General features: G+C 57.7%; 1 pseudogene; it reads right to left on the reverse strand.

Annotated features, from left to right (window-relative positions):
* Positions 1–10,326: 10,326 nt before the first annotated feature.
* On the reverse strand, positions 10,327–11,359 carry LOC135975531 (apoptosis-stimulating of p53 protein 2-like; annotated as a pseudogene).
* Positions 11,360–16,925: the final 5,566 nt, after the last annotated feature.

Below are 16,925 nucleotides of genomic sequence, written 5' to 3' on the forward strand. Positions count from 1 at the left end.
AGCCCACAGCCCCTGCAGCAGCAGATCCTCCAGCCTGTTGGAGCCGGCCCCCCTACGCCTGGAGTCAGGAAGCTGGGCTCAGAGGCCACTTACGTCAAAATAAGGGAGGGTGATGATGGACGTGAGCAGGGCCGCGCTGCTCCTGATGGCCCTGGCTCTCTCTTGTGGCACCCTGGACACGGTCCAGTAGTTAATGTGCTGTGGGGAAAGGAGGCAGCTCAGGATTGATGGGGGGTGCATGTGTTGTGCTAATGCCCCCCTCATCCCCAGGGGGCTGAGACATTGCATGCGGTGGGGGTGGAATCTCAGATTCATTGACCGCAGAGCTTTAGAAGGGGACTCTTGCCCCCAGGACGATGCTTGTATCCTGCGGGTCACAGCTTGTCATTGTCTCTCTAGATTGGGACAATGATCGGTGTTGGGGCTGGTCCCATCCTCCCTGAACTGCTGATTCCTGAACAGCTCCCCAGGAAGGAGACAGACCCCTCCCCCCTCCCTGGTTCTCAAGTCCTTGGCTGGGTGAAGGGATTGAGTGTGAGCACAATCCCCCCAGCAATCTCGGGGCCCGTCAGAGACAAGGGCTGATTCTCTGGGGCCCTCCTGTTTCTCTAGGAATGAGGCTGTGGCTCTTCTCTGAGGACCATCTTCTGGATCTCCCAGGAGGGGTTCAGACTCTCACTCCCCAAGCCAGCCAGCGGCCCTGTGCTTAGTGCTCGACACAACCAGGCAGAGCTCTGGGTGAAGTCCCGGCTCCTTCCTCTGTCCTTCAAGGAGGAAGGGCCTGACCCTGCATTGCACTGACTGCCCTGACCAAGGACGGCCACTGGGGGCCCAGCTAGGAGGACAGACTGGAAAATGGATCTAAGAGTGAAGGTCAAATTGCCCCCACCCCTCTCATCGGGCTCACCTCCAAGATGTAGTGGAGCTTGTCCGTGTCTGGGGTCTTTGCCAGCAGGTTCCCCAGCATGGCGTCCAGAAGGTGTGGTATGACCCTATGCAGATCCTGCAAAGCAAGGGAGAGCAATGGATCAGACTTAGGGAAACTGGGGCTACACCTGCCACAGGATGGGAAGAGGGGTCTCTGGGAAGCACTGGTGAGACCCCCAAACACATATCCTGGCCTCTCTCATTCCCATCCCACTGCAGGCAATTAGCAAGTATTCAGGCAGGTTGACAGCTGGTTCTTCAATCCATGATTTCGCTGATCTACCTGGACTTGAGTGGTGCCCTTCTCCGTGCCCAGGGTGAAGACGGCGTGCAGGGCGGCTTGGAGGAGGTGGGTCTCCAGCTCCGGCTCCAGGGCAGGAGTCATGGTGCTGGCAAGAGAGTGGAGCCGGTATTAGACTGTGCAGTGCGGGGGTGGGACTGGCACCGACACGGACGTGAAACTGCAGGGAAATAGGCAGAGGCTGGCGAGAATGGAAACTGAGGCACTGAGCCAGGGAATGATAAGGCCGAGGTTTCCCAGTCAGACTGTGGCAGGGCAGGAATGGCGCCTGTTCCCTGGACCCTGCTGCCCCTCCTGTATCTGATCCTGGGAGTCAGCCTCTCCCCAAAGCCATTGCAATGTGACGGGAGTGAAAAGAACAGAGCAGCCAGGAGTGGGAGTGACCCTTCCTCCCACCTCTGCCAGAGGACCCCCCGGCTTGGGAGGTGAGCTAGGAGTGGGAGGGGCAGTGACTCCCAGCCAGGGGCCTGAGCAGCACCGGGGTTAGGGGAACCGGGCGAGAGGGTCTCGGTACCTGAGGTTGGCCACAGCAATGAGGGAGTTGGCCAGGACGGCGCCAGGTGGAGAGTCAGGAGGAAGCTCCTCAATGAGCTCCTGCGAGACCCAAAGGAGACAAAGGAGCGTGTGAGATTCGGGCCTCACTGACACTCCCCAAGGAGGAGATTACACAGCCAGCAGGATCCCCCCAGCTGCCTCCCGCTCCTCCGATTCCTGCCCACTAGTTCTCCCGTCTCCTCTCCCCAATCTTCAGCCCCATCAATCCCTGCCCTCAGCTGCCCTCCAGCACCAGCCATCCCCCAGCCGTCGGCCTGGGGAGACCCCTGCCCCTTCCATGTCTCTATCCACCCTCCAGCTGCCGGGCGCCGTGTCTCACTCACCACAATCCTCTCCGCCACAGCCGCCTTCGAGCAGTGTGGCTCCAATGTGTAGTCCCCTCTCTGCTGGGCAGCGAGGCACGCGGGGTAGATGGCGTGCAGGAACACGAGCTGCTGCGCCTGGTCCTGCGCCCACCAGGAGTGGGGTTAGGGGAGAGAGAGCCAGTTAGCCAGGGACCTCCCTGCCCCAGCCACACCAGCTGCAGGACTTAGGCCTGAATGGGGGATAGTGGGGACCCCCCTATTGTCCAAATCACCCACGACTCCTCCACAATCAGGGTCAGGAACTGGGACAGTGCCTGTGGGGGGAGGAGACCCCGGCTGGTGTGTGACAAACACCCCCATCTTGGGGGTCCCAGATCATGAAGGAGAAAGGTCCCCATTAGGGCCAAGACCTTCTGCAGGGGGTCGGGATGCTGGGAAGGAGCAGGACAATCTCAGTTCCAGCACAGCTGGGGAACGTTTGTACCTTTTCTCGGCCATGGAGCTGCTCTTGGATGTTCATGAGAGCAGCCTCCTCTGTTACCAAGTCTACCCGTTCTTCTTCCTCCTCCTCCTCCTCGTCCTCGGAGTGCCTGGCGGACGCTGCATCAGGGAGAGATGGGGACAGGGTGACGCCTGCTGCCACTCGGGGGAAGGACAGGGGCATTTTGGGACAATGTGTCCCCTTCCCTCCTCTGGGACATAGGGCAGATTGGGCCCCACACTCCCCCCTCTCAGTGATGTCGTCAGCCCCCAACTCCTTCAGGAGCCCATAGCAAAGAGACCACCCTACTGTCCTGGACTCCCTTGGAGGTGCCTCCCCTCCCCAACCCCCACGCAAAATGGAGCACCAAGGACCAAAGTGGCAGCATCTAGTGACGGTGGGGTTCACATGGCTCAGGCCAAACACGTGGGCTGGAGACCCACCCCCATAGCACTGCTCGAGGGCCTGGGTCCAGGGTGTTCACAGCCCCCTCCTCACTCCTCCCTGAACCCAGCCTGGCTCCTCACCTTGAACGAAGCAGAAGCGTCCGTCGGCCAGGCTGCTGTCCGAGTCGCAAGCGCTGCTGCTGTCGGATGGGGAGCGGTACGAGCTGCTGGGGCTGGCAGAGGGATCCTCCACCTCCTGTCCTGGGGAGGCTGGAAGGTCCTCACTGACCGAGCAGGGAGATGCCCCCTGTTGGAAGTTGGGGCTGGGCTACTGGGGCCGCTGCTGCCCACACAACAACAAGCCCCAGAGCCACCCTGCCCGGTTCCGCCCCTGGGCTGGGTCCTGCCTGCCCAGCCGCAGCCTGGCCCAGCTCCAGTTTGGCCCGGGAGGTGATGCTCCTACCTCGGCGCCTGTGCCGGGAGTGGGTTTCCTCCGCCAGAAGGCTGGGCACTTCCACCTCCTGGCGCGGCCGGGATCTGCTTCCCCACCAGCGGGGACGGAGGGGCCGCTCCGCTCCTGGGGAAGATGGTGGCTGCTTCCCTCAGGCTCTGGGGCCACCTGCAGAGCCTTCTTCCTGAACCTCCTCAGGAGCCGGCCATCCTGGAACCCAGCGGGGAGCAGGCGTGAGTCTGGGGTGAAGGCAGCCGCTCACTAACCAGCCTGTTTGGTCCCTCCCCATCCCTGCCCCAGCCAGAGCAGCTCCTGCTCCCCCCATGGGGGTACAGGGAGGGCAAGCTACACACACTGGCAGGAGTTCATTGCATGCTCTGCTCCCCCTCAACGCTCCCCCTCGTCATCCCTGGGGCTGTAAGAACTGGGGAGTCTCGTCCTTTTCGAGCACTGGGATCAGTCACAAAGACCACTGGTCACTTTGGACAGGCAGCTCCCTCCTGAAACCCCACACCATACTCACCACACCCCCACCCTCGGCCCAGGCTAGAGAAGGAACAGAACCCAGGCAGGGCCGGCTTTAGGCCTATTGGCCCGATTCCCCGGAATCGGGCCCCGCGCCTAAGAGGGCCCCACGCACTCATCCCGGCGGCAGTCATCTTCGGGGCCCCGCTCCCCTGGCCAGAGCGCCGGCCGGCGCACGGCAGCCCCATATCCCCGCAACCCAGGCTGGAGCACGACAGCCCTGTGACCCCGTGACCCCGGCCGGAGCGCGACAGCTCCACGACCGCGGCCGGACCGCAGCAGCCCCGCAGCCCCACAGCCCCACGACCCTGGCTGGACCGTGGCAGCCCCGCAGCTCCACGACCCTGGCCAGACCTCCAGACGGAGCACGGCAAGCCCCGCGCGGCCCCTTCCCCCAGACGGCACTCCGAAGTGCCTCCCCAGGAATCGGGCCCCGCACTTGCTAAAGCCAGTCCTGAACCCAGGAGTCCAGACTTCTTCTGGGAAACCATTCCCCACTTCAAAGTCCCTAGGCATAGCAAGGCCAGGGCCCCATCAGTTCCCATTGATTTCCATGCTCAGCAGCTCACCAGGTCTGGCCCAGCTCAGAGAGTCTCAGCGTGGGGAACAGTCTCCCACAACGGAAGGGCTGGGAGCCCCATTGCTGGGACCTTGCCAAACACACTGGAGACGGCTCTGCAGAAGCCCCTCCCCGGTCTGAGTGCAAGGGGTTCCTGGGGGCTGTTTGCAAATCCAATCTCCTTTGGGAGAGATTCTCTCCCCCTCTTTCTGCCTCTCCCTGGACAGACAGGGGATGCCACCGAGGAATCCTCATGCCACTCACTTGCTCTGGTGACGGAGCGATGGATGGAGGATGTTCAGGTTCGTCCCTCGCCCGTCTCCTCACTCTCCAAGCCCAAGGCAGGCTGGAGAGGGTGGTGGTGAGCTGAAGAGTTACCCTGGCCAGCAAGCAGGCAGGGTGATGGCACGGGGCGATCGGCTGGCTGTGAAAACAAGAGTCTGTCTTATTGCCAAGGGACAGAGAAACTCGGCCAGCAGCAGGGGGTGCTGGACACCGCCCTAGTGCGGGGGTGACAGCGCGTCCGGGATCCCCACATCCCAGCACTTTACACACCTTCCTGGAGCCTCCCAACCCCCCTGGGCTGTTGGGACTGCGACCCCAACCCCACTGATGAGAACCAGGCCTGGGGAGGGGAAGCTACTGGCTCAGGGTCACACCAAGTGTCAGAAGAATGGATGGGACCCAGCAGGCCTTCTTTCCAGGCCCCTTCGCTAACCACAGCTGCACACTCCCTCCCACAGCTGGCAATTACAACCAGGCCCTCACGTCCGCTCCCCCTGCTTTGAGAGAGTGTGTGCTCCGCTGGAGTGACTGGACCAGGGGATTGGGAGTCAGGACTCCTGACTTCCATTGCTGGCTTTCCTGTTGGTTCCACTGCTGGGTGTTTTCCTTTCCCTGTGGGACTTTGAGCAAATTGCTCCCCCCCTCTCTGGCTCTGTCTCCAGCAGTCTAATGGGGATTTCATACTTTCCCACTATTGGAAAGTGCTGGGAGAAGCCCCCAGCAAAAGCTGCTCTGACAGCGCTAAGCAGCATCTGCCCATTGAAGGTGGGAGCGCACTGCCCAGGAGGAGGAGGGTTTGGCTCTGGGGTTTCACTTCACCCCAGTCTAGAGAGAGGGGCCCAGCCATGGAGTCTGGCTCAAGAAGACCAAGTCTCCAATTTGTTAAGGGCGTTTTGAATTCCAATCCTGTTCTCCAAAGTGCTTGGTGTCATTTGCAAATTGTAGAAGCATGCTCTCCACTCCATTTTCCAAATCCTTAAGGAAAATATTGAATACTACTGGCCCCCGGACTGATCCCTGCCGGACCCAGTAGGTACTGCCTCTCCGTTGGACAGCCAGACATGGAGAAGGGCTCTTGGAGTCTGGGCTTTCAACCAGCTCTGCACTCCCATTACGCTGATTACATCTAGACCACATTTCCCTCGTTCGTTTGTGAGAATGTCCCATGGGACTGTGTCAAAAGCCTTAGTGACACCAAGAGAGATCACATCTACTGTTTACCCACCTCCACTAGGCCCGGAACCCTGCCAAAGAAGGAGCTAGGATTGGTTTGGAATGATTTGTTCTTGACAAGTCCACACTCACTAGTCCTAAGAACCAAATTATCCTGTAGGTGCTGACAAAGGGATTGTTTAATGATGTAGTCCAGTCTCTCTCCAGCTATGGAAGTGAGGCTGGCTAGTCTGTAAGTCTAGTTGGGACTAGGATCCAAGAGCCCTGATTTTCAAACTAACCATCGGATCTTGAATTTCATACATTGAATAACCTGAATAAAGTGCTCTCAGATGAGTTCCAGACCAACAACAGTGCACAGTAATTATTCAGCAAGTATTTGAGGAGAACTGCAATGGTAGAGAGAATCATGAGCTGCTCAGAGACAATTCATGCAGAGAAGCAGCAAAATTCATCAAACCTAGAACTGCTTATGACTTATTTACTTGGTCTTAAAAGAGAACAAGGACCTGAGTCTCCTCCCTGTCAATAACCCCCTGCTCAGCCAGTCAGGGTAGAGGCTGAGGACGGGAGGCTGAGGGTTCTCACCAGAGAGCCCAAAAGATGGGCGAGGTCACTGGTGGGGATCAGTGGCGTAGCCCCCGCATGGCTTCTCTGGCTGTGCCATTCCGTCCCCGTGGCTCCCCCATGGCTCCCCCGGCCATGCCGTGCTGCCCCCTTGCCCCCTGACCATGGCTCCTCCGGCCATGCCGTGCCACCCCCTCGGCCCCCCCCATGGCTCCTCCGGCCGTGCCGTTCTGCCCCCTCGGTCCGCCCCATGGCTCCTCCGGCCATGCCGTTCCACCCCCGCGGCCCCCCCTCATGGCCCCTCCAGCCGTGCCGCCCACCCCAATGGCTCCTCTGGGCCGTGCCATTCCGCCCCCTAGGCCCCCCCAATGGTTCTTCCGGCCATGCCGTGCCGCCCCCGCAGCCCCCACCCATGGCTCCTCTGGCCGCGCCGCCCCCCCCCATGGCTCCTCCGGCCATGCCATGCCACCCCCTTGGCCCCGCCATGGCTCCTCCGGCCATGCTGTACCGCCCCTTCGCCCCCCCCCATGGCTCCTCTGGCCATGATGTGCCGGCCCCGCGGCCCCCCCTCATGGCTCCTCTGGCCGCGCCGCCCCCCCCGCATGGCTCCTCCGGCCGTGCCGTTCCGCCCCCGCACAGCCCCCCACATGGCTCCTCCGGCCGTGCCCCCCCACATGCCTCCTCCGGCCATGCCGTGCCGCCCCTTCAGCCCCCCGCATGACTCCTCCGGCTGTGACCCTCCCCATGGCTCCACCGGCCATGTCGTGCCGCCCCCCCTGTCCCCCCATGGCTCCTCCGGCGATGCCGTGCCGCCCCCTCGGCCCCCCCCCATGGCTCCTCTGGCCATGCTGTGCTGCCCCCTCGGCCTCCGCATGGCTCCTCCGGCTGTGACCCTCCCCATGGCTCCACCGGCCATGTTGTGCCGCCCCCTTGGCCCCCCCATGGCTCATCCGGCAATGCCGTGCCGCCCCCGCGGCCCCCGCTCATGGCTCCTCTGGCAATGCTGTGCCGCCCCCCCCCGGGGTCCCCCCATGGCTCCTCCGGCCGTGCCGTTCCACCCCCGCGGCCCCCCCATGGCTCCTCTGGCGTGACGTTCCGCCCCCGCAGCCCCCCCCATGGCTCCTCTGGCCGTGCCGCCCCCACATGGCTCCTCCGGCCGTGCTGTGCCGCCCCTTCGGCCCCCCCCATGGCTCCTCCAGAGATGCCGTGCCGCCCCTGCGGCCCCCCCCATAACTCCTCCAGCCATGCCGTTCCGCCCCCGCGGCCCCCCCAATGGCTCCTCCGGCCGTGCCGCCCCCGCGGCCCCCCCTCATGGCTCCTCCGGCAATGCCATCCTGCCCCCCCGGGTCCCCTCATGGCTCCTCCGGCCATGCCGTGCCGCCCCCGCGGCCCCCCGATGGCTCCTCTGGCCGTGCCGTTCCACCCCCCTCAACTCCCCCCATGGCTCCTCCGGCTGTGCCCCCCCATGGCTCCTCCGGCCGTGCCGTTCCGCCCCCATGGCCCCCCATGGCTCCTCTGGCCATGCTGTGCCGCCCCTGCGGCCCCCCCCATGGCTCCTCCGGCAGTGCCCCCCCCTTTGCGTGCAGGAGGTCAGCGCCGGCCGGACAGGCCAAGCTTCAGAGCGGAGCCCCGCCTGCTGACGCCATGGTAACCCCTAACTAAGGCGCCGCTTTTGGAAAATGTGCTGAGGGGAAGTGGCTGCTTCCCCTGCACCGCCCCCAGCTACGCTACTGGTGGGGGTCACTGCCGGGGCACTATTTCAGCCCCACATTTTTGGGTGGACCTCCCACCATGGGAGCTGCAGAGCACTCCCCCGCCACACACAAACACACACACCCTGGTGCTGGGAGGGGAACAGGGGAAAGGACAAAAGAAGCAAGAGAAGAAGAGAAAGGAGGGAGGGCTGGAGGAAAAGGTGAAACAAAACGGACAAACCCCAATGTCCCCAGTGATTCTAAGGGACAAAATCCCAGGTGAGGAATAAAATGCTGCCTCCTTAAGCTCGTGTTTTCCATGCCTAGAATTCAACTCTCACCCGATGGATCAGACTGAACAGGTTTCACACCTGGAGGAGGCTCTTACCTTCTACACAGGGACGTCTGCTTTCTAGTACAATCACGAAAAGGGAAGGAGAACACTCGACAGAGGTTCCTCCTGCCGCTCACGTACGTGAACCCGAATCTTCTCTCAGTCCTCAAAGAGAGACCTCGAGACAGAGACTTGCTGAAGCAAAGCCCCAGGGGTCTCTGAGCTTTCCCAGGCCACTCGCCTCTGTCCTGCCTGGCTGATGTCAGCATCTCTCTGTGAGGTCACCACCTTTGACCAATAGTCTGAGGTCCTGCAAAAGGCCTTTCTGATGTCACTGCCATGCCCTTCCCTTGCTGTGCTAATGTCCTGCCCCTGGCCAGGCACTTGGGAGCTTTGAGCTACTCCCTGTGGATCACCCCACTCAAGGCGTGTTCATTTTAGGAAGCGAGCCGACTGGACAGTAAAACCTCAGACGCTGCTCCCAATGCCACACTCCGTTTTTCAGAAATTACTAGACTTGGTGGCCAGAAGAGACCATTAGAGCATCTAATCTGACCCCCTGCATGTCACAGGCCTCCTGTATGACACCATAGCTACTTTGGGGGCAAACACATTCCAGAAAGGCATCTAGTCTTCATTCAATGACATCAAGAGATGGAGAATCCACCACTTTCCTTGGTAGCTTGTTCCTGTGGTGAATCAGTCTCGCTGTTGAATATTTGTGCTTTATTTGTAATATGAATTTGTCTCTTTTCACCTTCAAGCCACTGGGTCTTGTTCTGCCTTTCTCTGCTCGATTAAAGAGCCCTTTAATACCCAATCTCTTCTCTCCATTAAGGCACTTCAACACTTCAATGAAGTCACCTTTCAATCTTCTTTTGATAAGCTAAAGAGGCTGAGCGCTTTCAATCGCTCACTAGAAGGCATTTTTCTCCAGCCCTCAGAACATTTGGTGGCTCTTCGCTGCCCCAGCTCCAATTTCACAACATCTTTTTCAAAGGAGGACACCAAAACTGGATGCAGTATTCCAATATTGGTCTCACTGATGCCGTGTCACCTCCTGTGACGCTATTGACATACTCTCTTACTGTATAGATCACCGTTGCCACCACTGTTATATATTTGCAGCCAATATTGTATAAAGATTGTCATGGAAGGGGTCTCTGGAGAGGTTCTGATTGGCTGATTAGGATTATGCTATCTGTCTTTGTGTAGCAGTTTTGTAGTTGACGTTCTGAATATTGGCTCTATACTGTCTGTATTTCAAACTTGTGCTATGCTTCCAGGGAACACCCCAGACAAGTTGGTGTTAGTTCTGCCTAGCCTGCTTGATGGTCCACTAAGGACCATGAGCTATACAATTGACCCATTGAGAGAAGGTAGATACACCTTGTGACTCAGCAAGTCATGCAGGGACCTGCCTATGGACAGAACTCTAAGGTTTTTGTATGCCACATGCTGGAGAGAGTGTCCTTGGGACAAAGAAAGCAAAGACCACAGGGCAAGAGACTATAAAAGGCTGATGCCTCATCTCCATCTTGTCTTCAATCCTGCTTCATACCTCTGGAGGGACTTGGCTAAAAAAGGAAGCTCTATACAAAGGACTGAATGACCCATCCCAGCTGTGGACCTACTCCAAAGACTTGATTTGAACCTGCAGTTTAGAAAAGCAGAGGGCACTAGTTGAACGTCAGGCTTGCTTAGGCCAGATGTAGCACAATGCCATTTGCTTGTAAGCAGCATTTCAGCTTATGGAATGCCCTACTCCATTTGTGAATCCATTGATCCTTCATTTGTTTTCAAGCACATTCTTCATTGCTTTCGAGTTACATTGTTATTAAAATAAGTCTCTTGAAATTGGAACTAACACAAAATGATTTCTTTTAGAGAAGTGATAAATCACCCTTGATTAGAACTTCATAACTCGGGATTCTGTGCAATTTCATGCCAAGCTTCTTTGCCTTGGTTTAAGCCTTGGGTACAACCCCAGCAGGTTGCGTGGTATATATCCTTCCTTGTCATTTAGCCGTGCCCACCACCACTCAATTTCATCTTCATCTTCCCGGCGTAGTATTGTCATGCAGTCTCCTTCTTTCATGGACAACTCATCGTCATTCTGTGCTTCACAATCCCAGAGTGCGTAGATCACTCCTTTGTTCATTATCCCCATTTTCTCCTGCACTCCGTACAGAAACTGAGAGCACTGGGTGTAGCCTTCTTCCATTTCTTCACATTTGTCTGCAGCTGTCTGCATGTCACTGTAGGTCATAGCAAACACAGCAGCACCTGATTCCACTAGGAATTTGCACACCTGGACGTTATTGCAAGATGCCGCGCAGTGTAAAGGGGTCCATCCATCACTATCTGCAGCGTTAACATTCACACCAAACTGTACCAGAAACTTTACAATCTCGGTGTGACCAGCACACACGGCATTGGGAAGTGCTGTAATTCCTTCATCATTGGGCAGGCTGGGATCTTCAACCTCATAAATGATTCTCTGCACAAGGTCAAATTCTCCCTCCAAAGATGAATCTAAAAGCAATGCAAGGGGTTGAATTTCACTCTCATTCCATGGGCAATCCTCTCTGAGCCAGTTTTACGTAAGTTCGTCCTCTTCCCAGGAGGTAAAGAAAACTGTCCAGTGACTTCAGGGGGTCGCATACTGAAGGAGTCCTCTCCCAGTCCCTCTGGTTCTCCTGATGGGTAAGGTGGTGGTGGGTATGGAGGATATTCCTCCATGTAAACTTCCAGTGGTTCTGGTGACTCTAGACTTGGTTCTTCCATTTCAGACTGCATGAGTGCATGACTGTCTGATGTTACCTCAGGCACGCTACCTAGCCCTGCTGAAGGTAGAGGCAATTCATTCTGATCTGTGCTTCTATCACTGCTACAAGCCTGAACCAAGAACTTTGCCATTACTGTATGCAGGGCTGGTTTTAGGAAGTGCGGGGTCCAATTTGAACATTTTAGGCGGTGCCCCAACAGGGATGAGTAAAAAAAAAAAACACGTAAAAAACCCCTTTTCATTTCTTCCATGTATTATTTACTTTCCATAACTATATAAATAAAATCAAAATTATATATTACATATATTGCTTGCTGGAGGCAGGGCAGGGGCAGGGCAGGGGCTGATTGGAGGTAGGGTCTGCCTGGAGGCAGGGCAAGGGGTGTGGGGCTGGCTGCGGGTAGGGCAAGGGGTGCAGGGCTGGCTGCGGGCAGGACAGGGGGTGCGGGGCTGGCTGGAGACAGGGGCTGGCTGCGGGCAGGAGAGGGGGTGCGGGGCTGAAAGCAGGGCAGGAGGTGCAGCAGGGGCTGGCTGCAGGCAGGGGGTGCAAGGACAGCAACAGTGGGGTTCGTTGCCCGGTGTGCTTCGCGCCAATAAACATACCAGGGTGGAGAAACAATCAAAGTTTATTTGAGATCTCAAAGTGATGCAAGGAGACAGGCAAGTCTCAAATCAAGCACACCAGCAAAAACAGTTTCTCTCTTCTTATACATTTTACAACTAAGCCCCCCCTCTCTCCCCGTCTCTATCACCCCCCCCCTACTCCCCCTCCCCTCTCTACCGAAGGCATGTTTATACATTTAAGCAATTAAATCATTCTAGGGCTATAAATCTAGCTTGTTAGTAACACTCCTCTAAACAGTTATTTGGTTCTGTTTACCCTTAGTTTATTACCCCTTCCCCAGCTAGAAACATGCAAACCTCATCGTTATCGTTTGGTACCTGGTCTGAGCAAGGTCGTAATTGCTAACTGACTGTTTACACATTCCAATTCCTGTCCTTGGTTTTTGAGGCCGATTAGAGTTAAACATGGAAGGACAGAGTTTAAACATGGAAGAACTTTGGCTCAGGTAGGCCTAGTGACCCCAACAGCCCTGCACGCCCTTTCCTACCCGCAGCCAGCCCCTGCCTGCAGCCAGCTCTGCACCCCCTGCCTGAAGCCAGCCCCACACCCCCTGCCCCCACCAACCCCTGTCTCCAGCCAGCCCCTGCCTGCAGCCAGCTCTGCACCCCCTGCCTGCAGCCAGCCCCTGCTGCATCCCCTGCCCTGCCCGCACCAGCCCCTGCCTGCAGTGGTGGGAGATGGAGTCATGCAGTGGGAAGCAGGGGGGGTTGCAGAGGAGCGAGGGGGAGTCATGCCATGGGGCCAGTGGTGGGGGAGCGGGAGTCATGCCATGGGGCCGGTGTTTGCAATGGGGGAAGGGAGAGTAATGCCATGGGGCTGGGGGCTGCAATGGGAAGCAGGGGGGTTACAGAGGAGTGAGGGGGAGTCATGCCATGGGACGGGGCATTGCAATGGGGGCAGGAGGAGTCATGCCATGGGGTGGGGGGTTACAATGGGGGGAGGGGGAGTCATGCCATGGGGTGGGGGATTGCAATGGGGGAGCGGAAGTCATGCCATGGGGCGGGGGGTTGCAATGGGGGGAGGGGGAGTCATGCCATGGGGCGGGGGGTTGCAGACGAGAGGGAGTCATGCCATGGGGCCGGGGGCTGCAGTGGGGGGAGGGGGAGTCATGCCATGGGGTGGGGGGGCTGCAGACGAGAGGCTGTCATGGGGCCGGGGGGTTGCAGTAGGGCGAGAGGGAGTCATGCCATGGGGCTGGGGGCTGCAATGGGAAGCAGGGGGGTTACAGAGGAGTGAGGGGGAGTCATGCCATGGGGCGGGGCATTGCAATGGGGGCAGGAGGAGTCATGCCATGGGGTGGGGGATTGCAATGGGGGAGCGGAAGTCATGCCATGGGGCGGGGGGTTGCAATGGGGGGAGGGGGAGTCATGCCATGGGGCGAGGGGTTGCAGACGAGGGGGAGTCATGCCATGGGGCTGGGGGCTGCAGTGGGGGGAGGGGGAGTCATGCCATGGGGTGAGGGGTTGCAGACGAGGGGCTGTCATGGGGCCGGGGGTTGCAGTAGGGCGAGGGGGAGTCATGCCATGGGGCCAGGGGTTGCAGTGGGGCGAGGGGGAGTCATGCCATGGGGTGAGGGGTTGCAATGGGGCGAGGTGGACTCATGCCATGGGGTGAGGGGTTGCAATGGGGTGAGGTGGACTCATGCCATGGGGCGGGGGGGTTGCAGACGAGCGGGAGTCATGCCATGGGGTGGGGGGTTGCAGATGAGGGGCTGTCATCGGGCCGGGGGTTGCAGTAGGGCGAGGGGGAGTCATGCCATGGGGTGGGGGTTGCAATGGGGCGAGGGGGAGTCATGCCATGGGGCAGAGGGTTGCAAGGGGGGAGGGGGAGTTATGCCATGGGGCGGGGGGTTGCAATGGGGCGAGGTGGACTCATGCCATGGGGCGGGGGGCAGCAAGGGGGGAGGGGGAGTCATGCCATGGGGCGGGGGGTTGCAATGGGGCGAGGTGGACTCATGCCATGGGGCGGGGGGCAGCAAGGGGGGAGGGGGAGTCATGCCATGGGGCGGGGGGTTGCAATGGGGCAAGATGGAGTCATGCCATGGGGCGGGGGGTTGCAAGGGGGGGAGGGGGAGTCATGCCATGGGGCGGGGGGTTGCAATGGGGCCGGTCCCCAGCTGACGGAAGCTATTTAAAGTGCTGGGGCTCCAGCTCCCTCTGCTGCCTCGGTCCTTCCCCAGGGCTCCGGCAGCTATTTAAAGGCCCAGGGTGGTAGAAGCAGGGGGGCCCCTGCCCTACCTGCAGCCAGCCCCTGCTGCACCCTCTGCCCTGCCTCCAGCCCCTGCACCCCCTGCCCTGCCCGCACCAGCCCCAGAGACCAGACAAAGGCGGTGGAACCGGATCCCCTGCCAACGACTGCAACAGCCGTAGTGGATCCAATCCCAGAGACCCAGCCAAAGCCAGTCCCAGAACCGGAACTGGCAACACAACCAGCACCAGAACCACTGCCAGCACTGAGTCCAGCGCTTGCAAACTCATCTACAACTCCAATGCCAGAGGGCACTAGTGACCCTGACCTGGCAGAAGCAGCAGATAACCCTACCCAAGAGGCTCAGCCAGAGCCTGAGATACCACATAGTGCACCAGCGGACAGCGGTTCACAGTCAATGGAAACAGCCCCAGCACCTGCATCGCTTCCAGAGGGACCAAGCCCCAGTTCACAGTCCAAGGAAGAACTGATGTCTCCAGCATCAAGGGAACAGTTCCTGGCCAAGCAGGAAGCAGATGACAGCCTTCAGAAAGCTTGGGCGGCGGCACAGAGCACCCCACCGCCTCTCAGCTCTTCTAACCGATCCTGGTTTGTGGTAGAACAAGGGCTTTTATACAAGGAGACTCTTTCTGGTGGGCACCAGGAAGACTGGCATCCTCAAAGACAGTTGGTAGTTCCCACTAAGTATTGGGTAAAGCTCTTGAGCTTAGCCCATGATCATCCCAGTGGCCATTCTGGAGTGAACAGAACCAAAGACCGGTTGGGGAAGTCCTTCCACTGAGAGGGAATGGGAAAGGATGTTGCTAATTATGTCCAGTCTTGTGAGGTGTGCCAACGAGTGGGAAAGCCCCAAGACCAGGTCAAAGCCCCTCTCCAGCCACTACCCATAATTGAGGTCCCATTTCAGCGAGTAGCTGTAGATATTCTGGGTCCTTTCCCAAAGAAGACACCCAGAGGAAAGCAGTACATACTGACTTTCATGGATTTTGCTACCCGATGGCCAGAAGCAGTACCTTTAAGCAACACCAGGGCTAAAAGTGTGTGCCAGGCATTAGCAGACATTTTTGCCAGGGTAGGTTGGCCCTCCAACATCCTTACAGATTCGGGAACTAATTTCCTGGCAGGGACCATGAAAAACCTGTGGGAAGCTCATGGGGTGAATCACTTGGTTGCCACCCCTTACCACCATGAAACCAATGGCCTCGTGAAGAGGTTTAATGGAACTTTGGGGGCCATGATACGTAAATTTGTAAATGAACACTCCAATGATTGGGACCTAGTATTGCAGCAGTTGCTTTTTGCCTACAGGGCTGTACCACATCCCAGTTTAGGGTTTTCACCATTTGAAGTCGTGTATGGCCGCGAGGTTAAGGGGCCATTACAGTTGGTGAAGCAGCAATGGAAGGGGTTTACGCCTTCTCCAGGAACTAACATTCTAGACTTTGTGAGCAACCTACAAAGCACCCTCCGACACTCTTTAGCTCTTGCTAAAGAAAACCTCAAGGATGCTCAGGAAGAGCAAAAGGCCTGGTATGATAAACATTCCAGAGAACGGTCTTTCAAAGTAGGAGACCAAGTCATGATCTTAAAGGCGCTCCAGGCCCATAAAATGGAAGCGTCGTGGGAAGGACCATTCACGGTCCAGGAGCGCCTAGGAGCTGTTAACTATCTCATAGCATCCCCCACCTCCAACATAAAGCCTAGGTATACCATGTTAATTCTCTTAACCCCTTTTATTCCAGAGAATTAAAGGTTTCCCAGTTTACAGCCAGGAAACAGATCATGCGGAGTGGCCTGAAGGTGTCTACTACGAAGGAAAAAGTAATGGTGGCATGAAAGAGGTGAACCTCTCCACGACCCTTGGACGTCTGCAGCGGCAGCAGATCAAGGAGCTGTGCACAAGCTTTGCGCCAATGTTCTCAGCCATCCCAGGATGGACCCAATGTGCATACCACTCCATTGACACAGGTAATGCTCACCCAATTAGAACCCCACCCTACCGGGAGTCACCTCATGCCCAAACTGCTATAAACAGGGAGATCCAGGACATGCTACAGATGGGTATAATCCGCCCCTCTAAGAGTGCATGGGCATCTGCAGTGGTTCTAGTTCCCAAACCAGATGGGGAAATACGCTTTTGCGTGGACTACCGTAAGCTAAATGCTGTAACTCGTCCTTGCAACTATCCAATGCCACGCACAGATGAGCTATTGGAGAAATTGGGACATGCCCAATTCATCTCTACCTTAGACTTAACCAAGGGGTACTGGCAAGTACCAATAGATGAACCCGCCAAGGAAAGGTCAGCCTTCGTCACCCAGGCAGGGGTGTATGAATTTAATGTACTCCCTTTCGGGCTGCGAAATGCACCCGCCACCTTCCAAAGACTTGTAGATGGTCTCCTAGCGGGATTGGGAGAATCTGCAGTTGCCTACCTAGGTGATGTGGCCATTTTTTCTGATTCATGGGCAGAACACCTGGAGCACCTGGGAAAAGTCTTCGAGCGCATCCGGCAGGCAGGACTAACTGTTAAGGCTAAAAAGTGTCAAATAGGCCAAAACAAAGTGACTTACCTGGGGCACCAGGTGGTCAAGGAACTATAAATCCCCTACAGGCCAAAGTGATTGCTATCCAAAAGTGGCCGGTTCCAAAGTCAAAGAAACAGGTCCAATCCTTCTTAGGCTTGGACGGATATTATAGGCGATTTGTACCACACTACAGCCAAATCACCGCCCCACTGACAGACCTAACCAGAAAGAAA

Source organism: Chrysemys picta, chromosome 13 (assembly GCF_011386835.1).
Source record: "Chrysemys picta bellii isolate R12L10 chromosome 13, ASM1138683v2, whole genome shotgun sequence".
NCBI classification, from domain to species: domain Eukaryota; kingdom Metazoa; phylum Chordata; order Testudines; family Emydidae; genus Chrysemys; species Chrysemys picta.